Genomic DNA, 15,417 nt, shown 5'->3' with positions numbered 1-15,417 from the left:
AACCACTTGTTCCTTTTGTCATCTCCAACAGCTCCCCAAAGTTTAATCAAAACCCATTCAGAACTTTTTAAGTTTATCCTGCGGAGTGCTGACAGACAAACAGACAGACAAACAGACAAACCAATGCTACCGTAAACATAACCTCCTTGGCGGAGGGGATTATAATTATAATCCATCAGAGATGCCACATTTTATTGGATTTACTCAGGTGAAACAGCGTGCTCTACAATTAAAACAAATGACCCCAATGACATCTCTACCCATATGTCTATGCAGGAAAAGAAAAACATTAGTATAAAAATATATGTTGCAATATCTGTAACTGTATGCTATAACTACTATTTTGTAGTATCACACTTATGTTTAATGACCATATTTTCCAGCGGATGTCCAGTGTGTTGGTATGTGTCACCGTCACAATGAGAGTGAAGAAGCCTTCGGATGGGTGAGCGAGAGGGCCAAGAGAGAAGCCGTATATACTGTATATTACAGCGCGTGGATGTGAGTGAAACATGGGGCCGACTCAGGGGTGGCTCTTCCCGTTCTCAGACACTGTGACACAGGGCACACTGACTCTCTCACTCACACTCTCACTCACACACTCGCCCTCTCCGTCTGTTCAGTGGCTTGCTGGCTGTGGCTCTCCCCTTGTCACCACTAGGTGGGGCAGGGTAACCATTGATAATGGAGGATGTTATGGCAGAGCAACCAGACAGAGAAATGTAATTTACTCTCAGCTTTTCAATATCTGGCTTGCTAAATTCCTGTCATTTTAAACCCTCTTTGCTTATGATGGCAGTCGTGATGTGCCATAATAACCGTTTTGTTGTGCGAAATCTATGAAGCATGGAATGTATTGCTCGCATTATGCATATGTGTTAATACGTGTAGAAATGGACAATATCATGCAGAGAGGTACAAACTATTTTCCACCTTATTTTGAAAATAGACAAACAGGGTGATACATTACAAAAACTGGAATAGCTCAAGCCTTTTCCTAATAAACATATAATTTTTTTCTGTGATACATCTCCTTCCCTTTAGCCTTTTTTTCACTACCATCTTAATTCAATGCTATTTTCTATTTTATTACAGTGGTGTGTGAAACTGACCTAGATATGTTATTGTTGATCTCCCTTTTTAAATGGCTTACCAGTGTTTAATGCTCTTCATGCTTTTTTATTGTGCTGTTTTAGTGAACATCCTAGTGTATGGATCATAAGGCTTTTCTAGGGAAAAAAAACTCTGAAAAAACCTGTGAATAACCATATTCTGGAAATCTCACACAGTTTCCTTTAATATACTAACACAGTAAATGTTGATATTTATTGCTATTGTAAAAAAATAAATCTGTTGCATAAGCATTCAAAACAAGCTAGGGACAGTTTTCTTATAAAGTCAGTCAGTATAAGTTTAAAAAAAATGTTGGGCTGCTCTGTTTAAGCAATATAAATGTTTCAAAGCCACTAACTCCCTTTTGATGAATTTTAAGAGTCAAAACATTATGGCGCTATGGTGCTATCTACATCAATCTGTCTCTCCTTTTTTTCTCTTCCCTCCCGAGCTATTTGACTGGAAAGATGGGCACATTTTCCCCTTCCTTGCCTTGTAATGCTCCCAAATGGCATTTCTCTCCTGGCTACATCAGACCTGATGTTCTGTTCCTCTACATGCCAGCCCATTATGATGCGACGCCGTATCACCCCCCGAAATCACCCAATCAGCATGCTAGTGTGAAAAGCAAACATTGAACCGGGGAGTGTGTCCTGCACTAAGCTGAGAGCCGACGCTGAAGAGGACCCTCTAGACACCAATGTAATAGACAGGCTTATGATGTGTAAATAACAGGCCACTTAATGCACCCCCCCTCCTCCTCCTCGTCCCTCCTCCCTCCCCTGACTTGTGTGTGTGTGTCGCCTCATTGCACTTCCCGATTGCATTCAAATCATCTGGGAGTGGGATGGAGGAGATAGAGTGGGTGTCCTGGCTCTCTCCACTCCACAGCCCCCCCTCGTCACCCTCCAACCCCCCCTCGTCATTCCATGGCCCTGCTCAGAGGCTAATCTGGTTGACCTGCGAGGCAGCGAGATCGGCATAGAGGGGTTTTATAGTCGGTGTTGAACTAAGTCACTCACCACCCCACCCACATGACTTACCTTTTAAGAGCGTGTGTGTGTGTATATAATTCATCTTTTGTAGTGGAGATATGACACTGATTTTTTGTTGCCGTAAAGCGTTAAATCCGCCTGGACAGGCATGGAAAATAAAACTGAATTATATTCCTCATCATCAGCCTCCTGCGTTAAGTGTGTGTATTCAAAATAAGGGATCTGTAATTGTGTTTACCCTCATGACTGGCTGTGATTGTATTAAAATACAGAAGCATACCATCAGCACCGAGTATAGAGAGGTGTGTGAGGTGCCTGTTTATACATCGTGTTGTGTGTGTGGATGTGTCTGCAAAATCCTGTGACATTTGTCTGTGTTTGCTTTAAGACAAAAAAATGTAAAAGCTGGCCCTGGCCATGCAAGCCCATTTAAACCGCGTTTTTATTTTACAGCTAAAATCTTCCATTATCTGTATGTGTGCTATGATGATTCTAGAATACAAAGTCAGCCATAAGCCATGCCTATTTGATTAGTATTTACTGTGTGTTGGGGGAGAAAAGTCTGTTTTTTATTTTGCGTAAGTATCATATTGTTGGATTACATTCATAGATGTTTGGTAAAATGTTAAAACGTATTGTCATATTTTGCCTAATATCAGCTTTAGAGATATGCAATATTATTTAAGCTCATTTTAGAGCCCAAGTACACTGTTTGTGTTTAAACATCAATGTGTTTAAAAGATAAAATCAATAGATATATATATAAATTGACTTTTTTTCATGCTTATAACTCCTTGTGTGACAGGTCCGTCGGGGATTAAACAAACTATATGAACTGTTCTCAGTCATTTGAGCAAATTTTGCAACACTGATGACATATGTAGTTCCATATTAACCAATTCATTAGCTACTTTCATGGACAGGCAGATACATATGGGATTTTTTAGAAACTTTAATCTGTCTTGAAGATTTGCACATGGATTCAATATTTATTTTGCAATTCATAATCATAATAATAATATCCTATATATAAAAGTCAATGAGCGAATGGTGTACCAAGCACTCTCACAAAACATTCTGTTCCGTCCGTGAGGCATCTATTGCCGCTCGCTCGCTCGCTTGGCGAACAGTAGTGATCTGTCAACAGGGAGTGGACACATGATACCGTGAAAAACTGAACTTCTGATGGCCTCTCCGACTCCCTCCGGCCTTTGATTTCCAACCTTGTTTCCGCTTTTGCTTACAGATACATCCACCAGTTCTGAGAGGCGACGGCCTTGGAGCTTCATTAGTCCCCCCCACACCCCACACCCCCCCAGTCCCAATTTAATTTGCTGCTCTCAAGGGCTTGTGCTGTTACATTACCTCATCAAAAAAAAAAAAGCCTCAAACTCAACCACAACACAAAACGACCCTCTCTTGAAAAATCAAAAGGAGACTTTAATGTTGAAAGGTGCGCTTCAGTAAGAAAGTGAAAACTGACAGTGAGAGGAACAACAGCAGGATAAAGTGTACAGTACCCTTTGAAGCCGAGTTCCTGAGTTACCACCACTAGATCTGGATGCTGAATGAGGTAACACACATAGCGATACTTTTTTAAAAACACATTACCAGTTACTCCATAACGTACGGTGTCCTTTAACTACTTGTGGCACATATATTTGCTTTATTATGATGCTCCCGCGCTAAAAACGTCCAACTTGATTGTTTTGATTTTCAAACTCTGGCAACCTAATGCAGAGGAACACTGAACAGAACCCGACTTGTAGTAGGAACAAGAGACGCCAGATGTGGAAGGGGTGACCATGTGGCCCTCTCTCTCTCTCTCTCTCTCTCTCTCTCTCTCGCTCTCCCTCAAACACACACACACACACACACACACACACACACACACACACACACACACACACACTCAAACACACACAGGCACATGCAGGCCTAGGCCGCTCACAGTGAATTCTGTTGCTGCATATGTTTATTTGATACTTTAAGAGCGGTTTCCGGAAACCATGTATTAACACACCAGGAGCTGGCTTGTAATAATTAGCGGGTGAAGAGGCGGCGGCCCACACAGGAGGGGCATTACATCAGCACATTTACTCGCTGACCCCCACAGGTCAAGGGTCAAGGGAATTTTGAGGAAAAGTCAATTTCTTGAGCACCCCAAAGCAGCAGGGGGGGGTTTGTTTAGCAGCTATTTACCACCAAACGGCAGAGAGTGAGTGAAACAAGTGGGGAAAAAAAAGAAGATCTGTGATTCAGTTTTGGTGGAGGGTTTGTGAAGTTTGTGTTTAGTACAAAAACTTCTTGTGTTCACAGAAATGCACTGAATGTGAAAAAAAGTTATAAGATTCAGTGGGTTAGCAACTCAACTCACAGAGTGCACACAGTCACACATAACACTCACAGTGTTGATCCTATACTTTGTCCGTGTTGAAAATAACACTGCGGTCTTGACTTCACTGTGTGCCGATGGTGTAAATCAGCTATGTGTTAACAGGTCTCCCCAGGAAACTGCTAATAGCGCCTCGCTAGCCACAGCATCTGGAAGCATCGTGACCAGATGAGGCCAGACTGTATAGCGAGCGAGCGGAGCGGAGCGGAGCGCTCTATTTACAAAGCCGCCCGGTGCAACTGCTGTTTTCACTCAGGTTGTGTTCTTGAAGTGAATTATGCAGTTTCGACCTATATGTCAAAAGCGGCCACAGCTGGATCCCTTGCTCATAGCGGAGGGAGGGAGGGAGGAAGGGAGGAAGGGAGGGAGGGGAGCGCCCTTGTAGGGGCACCGGCCCCGGCCCGGCCGGCTGTAGAACTAGCCACGGGCAAGGTTGCTCGGCTCGCCACCTGAGCCTGCAATAACATTTGGGAGCAAGGCTTGAGTGTGCAGTTAATGACTGTCAAACCCTGATGCCCTAAGTCCTATTAAGACAGGTCCATGCAAATAAGGCTTAACCATCAGGAAAATGACAGCCATTTGTGAAAACAAAGACCTCCAGATTAATCATTATATAATTAGGTCTTACGTGCGTGATGAATACTATTGATGCAGGTTGTTCACAGCTTACGAGTCTGGAGGTGAATTGTGGATGACAAGTCAGCAGCGCAAGAGTCCGTATTAATGGAAATGGACTGCAGATAAAGTTTTACAGAGGAAAAAAAAATGTTTTAAAGAGAGGGAAAAAAAAGTGTTAGTATGAACTGACCACCATGACTAGAGCTATTAATAATGTGGAGAATTTCTACTTAAATGAAAGAATCAATATAACCCATCACAAAAAAATAATGAATGTTCGGCCTATATTCATTTGGGTCTGTTTGATAGGCCTAATGAGAGAAAAACGCAATGAAAGAGAGGCATTACGTTCTCTAATATGCCCATATTAAGCAGGTAGACTTTCCCCTGGCCTAGAACGTGCTTCCTCTGAATTCCAACAGTGTGTACCGTATATGATATTTAAGCTGTAGTAATCATCCTGCATTGCAAATGCCTGACCACCACACTGGTTGATCTGGGGAGTCTGTGTCAATATATCCTTCACGCTGGCTCCTTGAATCGACCTCTTTATTCCAGCCAGTTCTCTTCTCCCTTTCTCTGTCTGGTAATTGACCCAGTGGTGGCACACACTCCGGCTGTTAATTCCAAATTAGCGAAAACAATGCTTTTATTTTAATGAATGGGGGGGGGAACATAATTTCTGACCATCGTTTATTCTCTTGTTGGAGAGAGAAATTAAATTGTGTTTAAACACACCAAAAGATATTACATTAAAACCTTTGACTTCAATTGCAGCTATTTGTCACATAATCCGCTACTGTGAAGAGGGGCTAATGTGGTAGCGCTAAAGTGAAAGCTGAGCCCCGTATCCTCCGCTGTGCAATAGGTCTCGGGTCCGATCATGTTAATGGAGGAGGGATTAGGACGGCTACCACACAGAACATGACCTTGAAAAGAATTCCAAGCTTTTACCCCCCTCTCCTCATAGTGCTAAACACCACCATTTCTCATAACTGCATCATAGAAACTTTTTGTGTGTGTGTGTGTGTGTGTGTGTGTGTGTGTGTGTGTGTGTGTGTGTGTGTGTGTGTGTGTGTGTGTGTGTGTGTGTGTGTGTGTGTGTGTGCTGTCTACACTGTGCAACTGTGGGACTAAGAAGTGTTTTTTGTTGGGGGGTTTTCTTCGCTATGACAGTCTAGAATTAATCAGTGACTTTTATTACACTACATGGATGTTTTATTTAGCTTATCGAAAAAGATTAAATGATTAGAAATTACGCCAAACTAAAATAAATGAGAGAAGATCAAACAAAGTTTGGAACTCAATATGGTTTGAATATTTTTTTAAATATATAGTTTCCCAACAAGGCTGTGAACAAAGAAATCTTGGTGTACTTCCATTCAAAACAGATTCACAATCCATTATGACTATTGTACATTTCAATGATGTTTCCTCATCTAGCCAGTTATGCAAGTTATGGAGAACGGCTTTGTTCTTTGTTGACTCCATGCCGGGTTAGAAATCACTACCACAACAGGCTTTATGTAGAAATGAGAAATAGGGTGCAGATTTGCATTAAGAAGCACCTAATGATGTTCGATAGCCAGTAGCAATGTACATATACAGTATGGGATTCACTAAAATACAATAAAAACGGCAGACAACACACAGACACAGACACACAGACGCACACGCGCACACGCACACACACACACACACACACACACACACACACACACACACACTTACACACACACACACACTTCGTTCCTATACTTTCAGGGCAATCCCATTACGATAAAACTGAAGAATGCTATACAGGTAGGGGCCTACTATACGTGGACCAAACCCACTACACTAAACACCAAACTAAAATCAAACTTTCAGAAAAGGGAATGCATTTGCATGTTAAGTTTTGCTATAAACACCAAAATAGCAAATAAAACATTGATAGTCATTTGTTTGCCACAAATGATCAACATCTGCAATATTTTTGTCCCAATATTTATTTCATAGTCCTGTTATATAGGCCTGGCCTGGTTGAGAGTCAAACAGTCTGGCAAAAGCCAAGAGGAATTCGTCTCCGTGGAGGGTGGGAGATACTCTGCCATTTAAATTCATTGGCGTTCTGAATTCAAATTAAAACCCATATTGTGCTTTATTAGCTGTTACGATAAAGCGTTGCAAAAGCATACAAATAACTAGAATGGGCACTCGGTAGAGCGCAAACCTTCGCCTACGCCACTTATTTTTTTCTGGCCATCTTCAGAGTGTGGGGCATAGCATTCTCCAAATCTTGGTGTTAGTTTCATTGAAATCGGACCGGATTATCGTAATATTACATTTTTGGCCCAGTCTTGACCTCTTATTCAATTCAGCATGCACACGTTGTTCTGGCATATAGTGCTTGGCAAAGAAAAACGTTTTTGACCTTTTCGTGACCTTGACCTTTGACCCAATCACTCCCAAAAAGTAATGGATTGTTCCTTGGGTCATGACGAATCATCCCACTAAATTTCATAAAAATCGGGTCAATTTACGTTTTTGACCTTTTCGTGACCTTGACTTTGACCTTTGACCCAATCACTCCCAAAAAGTAATCGATTGTTCCTTGGGTCATGACCAATCATCCCACTAAATTTCATAAAAATCGGCTTAATTTACGTTTTTGACCTTTTTGTGACCTTGACCTTTGACCTTTGACCCAATCACTCCCAAAAAGTAATGAATTGTTCCTTGGGTCATGACCAATCATCCTACTAAATTTCATAAAAATCGGCTCAATTTACGTTTTTGACCTTTTCGTGACCTTGACCTTTGACCTTTGACCCAATCACTCCCAAAAACTAATAGATTGTTCCTTGGGTCATGACCAATCATCCCACTAAATTTCCTAAAAATCGGCTCAGTTCTGTCTGAGTTATACAAAGTACAAACAAACATTTTGACCTTGACCTTTGACCTTTGACCCAATCACTCCCAAAAACTAATCGATTGTTCCTTGGGTCATGACCAATCATTCCACCAAATTTCATAAAAATTGGCTCAGTTCTGACTGAGTTATACGAAGTACATACAAACAACAAACATATTCACAAATAAATAAATAAATACACAGCGGTCAAAACATAACCTTCGCCGACTTTGTCTTGGCGAAGGTAACAAAACAAAAGAATGAATAGCCTATAGTTACCTTAACCAATCAGTAACAGACTTTGCGGGTAAGTTCTGCATCATCACTCAACTGTTTGCTGATTGGCTAAACACTGAGAGAACCAAGCTCGAGGCTTTTTCCAGATGATGTGTGGAGCCAAAATCTTTTGAGTACATAGGATGGCGTCGCCAAGCTAATATAGGCCTACAATATATCACATAAATATCATTTCAATGAATAAACTATTGAATTAGTTAAATAGATCATTAGATCTCTTTTTATATGTCCATTTTTTTTGAAGATTCCATTTTGCATGAGTTTACCATTTGCACATCTTAAAAACAGACCTGCTCACTAATAGGTAGGCTAGATGAAGGTATATTAGTGTTTGGTTATTTTACGAGGTTGCTGATTTGCAGTTAGTCCGACATACTGCAGCAGTATTGCAAATTGTCTCTGCCCAGGGCTGCACTGGCCATCTGGCATAGCAGGCATTTCCAGGTGGGCCCCGCACCCTTGTGGGCCCTATTTTCTTTTCTCTTTTTTTACGACTTTATTGATGATAAGTTTGAGAGGTGGACAGGAAGCGAATGGGGAGATAAATGGGGAGGGGTCGGCAAAGGAACAGGGCCGGCAATTGAACCCGGGTCGGCCGCATGGCAGACGAGTACCCTACCTTTTCGCCACGACAGGGCCGGGGCCCCTATTTTCAGAAATGTTAAAAAAAAAAAACAATTTCTGAAAATAGGGGCCCACGAGGTTGCGGGGCCCACCGGTGAGTCAGTTCTGCGTCTCTAATTATGAGGGGCCCCTTCAGGCCAAAAGTGCCCGGGCCCTATTTCTCCCCCCGCCCAGTCCCGTCCCTGCCTGCCTCAGAAGGTGGGTATAAAGGACAGGGAGAGAGCCATCAAAGACTGTTTGAAACCCCCCTTCTCCTTTATTCTAAGACACCTTCAAACTGTCCCTGTAATGGCTGTTTTTGAAGGCAGCACTCTCAATAGTGACTATGATATGCCAAAACCAGGAGGCAGCGCAGTGGCGAAGACAAAGATGCAAGAGGAAGAGCTTCACACATGGCAAGAAAAGTGATGAAGAAATGCATTGGCCTCAGACACTTCAAAAACAGCACGCAGTGGAATTGCGGTCTCTCTTTCATACGGTCAGTGTAATGTAGCCCAATACTTGAAGTTAATGGGCCTCAATAAATTAGTTTACACTCTTCGTTTCACCCAAGAAAACAAAACTGAAATGAAGTGTTGGCTCCAATGTGTGTCATAGAACTCCATAAATGCTGGTTTGCAGTGTAGCGCCAAAGAATCTTCTGAAAGATAATTCAAACTTTCCACTTCCGATTCCACTTCCTTTTCTTCTCTTTCTGTGGTGTTTGGTGGCGGCTTGCACAAGATGTGCGCTACCGCCATCTACAGTGCTAAGGGAATTCCATTTTATTCTCAACCTAAAGTCTCAAAAGATCACCTAACTGAAGGTCTCCTAAGGCCAGATACACAGAAGAGTGTGGCGTGGCCGCAGCAAGAAGACAGCCGAGTATCGGGCTGTTTGTTCTACTCGGCCTTTCACACCGACAGCGTCACAGCCAGTCCTGTTCAAAATCCCCCCCATAGCCAATGCTAGTTTCAGTGTTGCCAGATTGTGCGGTTACCGGTCCAATTGGGCTGCTTGGGATGGCCGTCTGCCGGTAAAAATTGGAAAAATTGGCCATTTGGCGTTTTTTTCCCCTGCAGTTTTATGCCCATAGAAATCAATACAATTTGTTGAAATTGGGCGGAACTGAGCACGTTTTAGGCAGGATTTGATCATACACATTTGGTAAAACTGGCTAGTTTGCTACTTTGCCATTCATTTCAACGGGACACCGCCGGCCGCTGCAGTCCAAATCCCGCTCTAATTCTATTTTCCAAATGCAGTGTGGCTCCCATGCACATACTGACCAACTACCACCGTGTTGGTGTGGAAGGGCAGATCTGTTTCCATCTATTTTCGCCACCGCAGGTAAAAATTGCTTCCATCCCGCCCTGTTTCCCCGATCTGTTCTAAAATAGGCCTAAAGGGGCGTTCACCTGATGTCACATCGATCCAGGAAAAGGGGTCTTAGGGGTCTTACACACCAGGGCGGTAAAGCGTCGCGGAACGGCCGCGTTTTTTACCGGCGTCGGTGAAAATACATTGAAACATATCTGTCCTTACACACCAACCGCTCGAGCGTCAGCGGTGCGGGAGCCGGTTCCGTGCCGCGCTGCATTTGGAAAATAGAACTCGAGCGTATTTTTCACGCCGGCGACCGGCGGTGTCTCATTCAAATGAATGGCAGAGTAGCATGCTAGCTTTGGCTGTGGGGAGGGTTTTGAACAGGACTGGCCGCGCACGCCGAAGCTGTCAGTGTGAAAGGCAGAGAAAAACACGCCGGCTGAAACTAAGCAGAAAGACCGCGTTCGTCCCGTGACCGTTCCGTTCCGCCTTGGTATGTTTTGCCCCTTAAGGGTCTTACACACCAGGGCGGTAAAGCGTCGCGGAACGGCCGCGTTTTTTACCGGCGTCTGTGAAAATACATTGAAACATATCTGTCCTTACACACCAACCGGCGGTAGTCGAGTGTCAGCGGCGCGGGAGCCGGCTCCTTGCTGCATTTGGAAAATAGAACTCGAGCGTATTTTTCACGCCGGCGACCGGCGGTGTCTCATTCAAATGAATGGCAAAGTAGCACGCTAGCTTTGGCTGTGGGGGGGTTTTGAACAGGACTGGCCGCGCACGCCGATGCTGTCAGTGTGAAAGCCAGAGAAAATCACACCAGCCGAAACTAAGCATACCATAATGCCATACCATGTCGTGCGTGCCATGTCGAGCTGAGTGATACTGTTTCCAAACCGTGTTCCCCGGATTATGGTTTGAGTTACGTTTTAGACGTTGTCACGTAGCATTACTTTACATAGGCTAGTTGACTTGAGGTAAGGCCAACAGGTATATCACCTGTTGAAGTAGGCTATAAATAGTTTCAGCAACATCATGTTTGGATCTACAATGTTGATTCCTTCCTTGGATTGTAATATCGAAGCAATACAGTGTCGAACTGAAGAGTAGTCCAAGAGAGTTGATCTGATGGCCGCCATGATTATTTTATGATTCACCGGTGAGGAGTAGCTGCTGTGGATTCTGGGTAGCAGGCAGCGAAAGACCCTCTCCGCTCACTTCAGCCGGCCGGCTGCTTTTCGAGCTGAGTTGAACTGTGTCATGCCCAATCGAAAAGCAACAAGTGGTGGCTGAGTTAGGGCCAAAACATACCAAGGCGGAACGGAACAGTCGCGGGACGAACGCGGTCTTTCTGCTTAGTTTCGGCCGGCGTGTTTTTCTCTGCCTTTCACACTGACAGCGTCGGCGTGCGCGGCCAGTCCTGTTCAAAACCCTCCCCACAGCCAAAGCTAGCATGCTACTTTGCCATTCATTTGAATGAGACACCGCCGGTCGCCGGCGTGAAAAATACGCTCCAGTTCTATTTTCCAAATGCAGCGCGGCGCGGAGCCGGCTCCCGCGCCACTGACGCTCGACTACCGCCGGTTGGTGTGTAAGGACAGATATGTTTCAATGTATTTTCACCGACGCGGGTAAAAAAAGGTGGCCGTTCTGCGATGCTTTACCGCCCTGGTGTGTAAGACCCCTCATGCTGTGTCGAGCTGTACCGGGTTCACCTCAGCTCAGAGAGTGTTTCTCAACGGGGGCTCTACAAACCAGAGATGGGATCAAGTCACTAATTTGCAAGTCACAAGTAAGTCTCAAGTCGTTCCAGTCAAGTCACAAGTTAAGACACATTTGACCAAGTCAAGTCCAAGTCTAAGTCGTACCAAAGCCAAGTCAAGTCCAAGTCCAAGTATCATTTTTTTCAATTCACTAACAAGTCATTCTATGCACAACATTGACAATTACTTTCGGTCATAAAATCATTACCTCTCCACACTGCTCTGCATGTCCCCCATTCTAAACAAAAATAGTCGGCCTACTGGTATTGTTTAATGGCAATTCATTTAATATTTCATTTTTTTTCCATGTAATTTTTTGACATACAAATGCAAAAAAATAAATACATTTAGACTTACCATACTATAGCAAGTCCTTACAAGCTAAAACTGTCAAGTCAAGTCAAGTCTCGAGTCAATAGCGTGCAAGTCGAGTCAAGTCACAAGTTGCTCACTTGCCATTGAGGGGCATTCGTCTATTTTATTTTTTTAATACTATGGGGGGAGTTGGTAGAATTATGAGTTCAAGGGGGCCTGAGGCGGCTTATGGTGAGGTCAAGGGGTCGCTTGTTCAAAAAAGGTTGAGAACCGCTAAGACAGTGGAAACATAACGATCTGAAAATGGCACCCATTCACAGAAACAGTATCGGCGTTTGGAGGACTTACCAGCTGGATTCTCCATTACTGAAATCATGCCACACCTTAACGCCAACTTACTCGATCATTGTACGATAACTTATTAAATCATCTGATACTGCAGAACACATCTAAGACAGTATGATCATAAACCTGATAGAAGAGTGTACCGTCACACCGGTGTGACGGGAATGTTCGGGCAGTGAAAGTTCTATAGAATTCTTGGCGTCATTCAATACAATATGGAATTGTAGAATCTTGCATTGTTATAGAACGCATTCTTTTTATAGAATGCTCAAAAACCCACACTCTTAAAGGTTAACATCTGATTTTATCACTACTCACGTGTCTCCCATCCCACCACAGTGTGAATAGGACTCGGTACACCTTTTGAGTGTTTCATTGGACTTTACCCATTGGTGATACGGTACCAGATTCAAAAGTTAAAAAAAAAAAAAAATTGTATCTATGTCCAGTAAAACATCACTAAGGCATTTATAAATAGACCTTGAAGAGAAAAAAGAAAGGAATTTGAGTACACAGACAATGTATAAAAGCATATACACTAAATATAAGAAAATTAAAAATATACATAATTGTCCATAATTTCCATAATGTTACATATTATTTGAAACTTTGTATTTGTGCTTTATGATACATACGCTGTAACAGGGATGGTAAAATACTATAGTGTAACTGATTTGAAGATTTTGTTCTCTTACGGATGAACATCCCTAGGGATCTAAGGTAATAAAATGGTTGTTTTTCCATTTCTTTTTTTTCCTCTGTAAAGAGAAGAGGTGTTCCCCTTTTTCTTGTCATGTCTGTTAACACACACCACAGAGCAGCTGGTAAAACCCAAGAGCTGAAATCTCAAGACAGCGTTTCATGAAGCACTACATTGGAGAAGCATGTGTACTCTAGTATTGGTTCGAATAACAAATCTGCCAACACATTTGAGGTATCAATTTGCAAGGCAAAGTTCCTTTGCACCCCCCTAATGATGTACTTTTCGCCATTTACACCTTTAAAGCAATAATGATTTCTTCAAGTAACACCAAGCCAAAGCCATGACATAATTGATGTGCTAATTCTTTCCCGGGACTTTTTTGGGATAAAACATGAAAGGCCGTATTCCCGAATCGCAGGGATCTTTTCATTGCTTTCATATGTTCGGACACACTGAAAAAAATTCGGGCCCATAAATTAATGTCCAGTAACATGTGGTCACGGTTCATTCGGTGGAGGAAGAGGAATACTTCTACCAGGGCCGTCACTACACAGAGCAGAAGCAGAGTACGCAGAGTGCTTAGGGCACCAACCAGTGCTTAGGGCACCAACCACTTTGCCCCTAAAATTGGGGCCTCTTAAATCGAGATTGACTAAAAAACGTCATGAAAAAATGTTGAATAACATTGCAAAACGTATATTTATTGGTTATTAGATTATTATTATTATTATTTAATGGTGAGGGGGGCCTCCTGACCAGTTATGCTTAGGGCTTCCAAAACCATAGAAGCGTCCCTGACTTCTATGCGTCCTAAACTGTCCAAGATACAGTGGGGTTATGCAGCACACTGGCAATCTCCAGATGGTGAATGGCATTAAATGGATCCTTTACCGCTAGGCCATTTGAAGACCGCAGCAGTGCTCTGACAGATGGTCCCACTTTAGTCTCCTCTCCTCGCTGCGCTATAGGTTGTATTACATTTATTAAACACATTCAAGAATGTTGGGTGGCAAGATTCTCCGTGTGTCAGAGCAGGTAAAAATATGAGCAGATTTTCCTATGATGTCAGTGTTGCTCGTAATTGAGCTCAGGTTGGAGAATGGTGCAAAGGATTGATTTAGGGTTCAATTTTGACCCTGGAAATATGTTTTTGACATGACATTTTAATTTCGGGGGAACTGAGAGGTACATCCATCACCACAATTGTACGCTGTGGAATGTGTAGTCTAATCGTCATAGATGGTAGTGCAAACGTCGAGAATACCTGTTGGTAAAGCCCTGAGTGTGTGTAGGCTTTGTGTGTGCGTGTGTGTGTGTGTGTGTGTGTGTGTGTGTGTGTGTGTGTGTGTGTGTGTGTGTGTGTGTGTGTGTGTGTGATGTGTGTGTGTGTGTGTGTGTCTCTCGGACACCTGTGCCACTAGGTCACTAAACCTGCAAGTCCTTACAACCGCGACCATGGCTGACGAGCCATCCGGGACACTACGTAACCACCTCAGTGCAGCGGAAAGGAAAAATGGCGCAAAACCCGCAAACCCATCTGACCTCGAAAAACTTAAAACTCTACTAGCCTCCTTCTTCCGCCTCTGTAACTGCTGCCAAACGACCTACTACAAGACAAGATCAGCACACTACAGACCAAGTAAGTTGGTTTCTTACATTCAGTCATGCTCAACACTCCCCCCTCCTGCGCCCTCAGACCTGAAACCAGAAACTTTGCACCTTCTTCACGGGATAAAGACGGCAAATATTAGCAAGCAATTCTGTGAGCCGACCTCCGCCTAGAAGACACCCCGTGGGATAACCGCCGGACTCCTGCCAACACTTAAAGAATTCACTATGTCTCTGAAGAAGACGTTTCCAACTCATCACAAGAGCTGTTCCACTACCTGCCTACTGGACCCAGTGCCACGAACCTTCTATTCATACATTGCCCAAACAGTGGTCCAGCAATCACATCCTCATGAACTCCTCACTCTCCCTCCGGCACTGTACCCTCGCCTTCAAACAAGCAAGGGTGACACCACTATGAAGAAGCTACACTGACCTGT

Source organism: Engraulis encrasicolus, chromosome 24 (genome assembly GCF_034702125.1).
Source record: "Engraulis encrasicolus isolate BLACKSEA-1 chromosome 24, IST_EnEncr_1.0, whole genome shotgun sequence".
Lineage (NCBI taxonomy): Eukaryota > Metazoa > Chordata > Actinopteri > Clupeiformes > Engraulidae > Engraulis > Engraulis encrasicolus.
The sequence above is the reverse complement of the archived record's forward strand: the minus strand, read 5'-3'. Positions refer to the sequence as shown.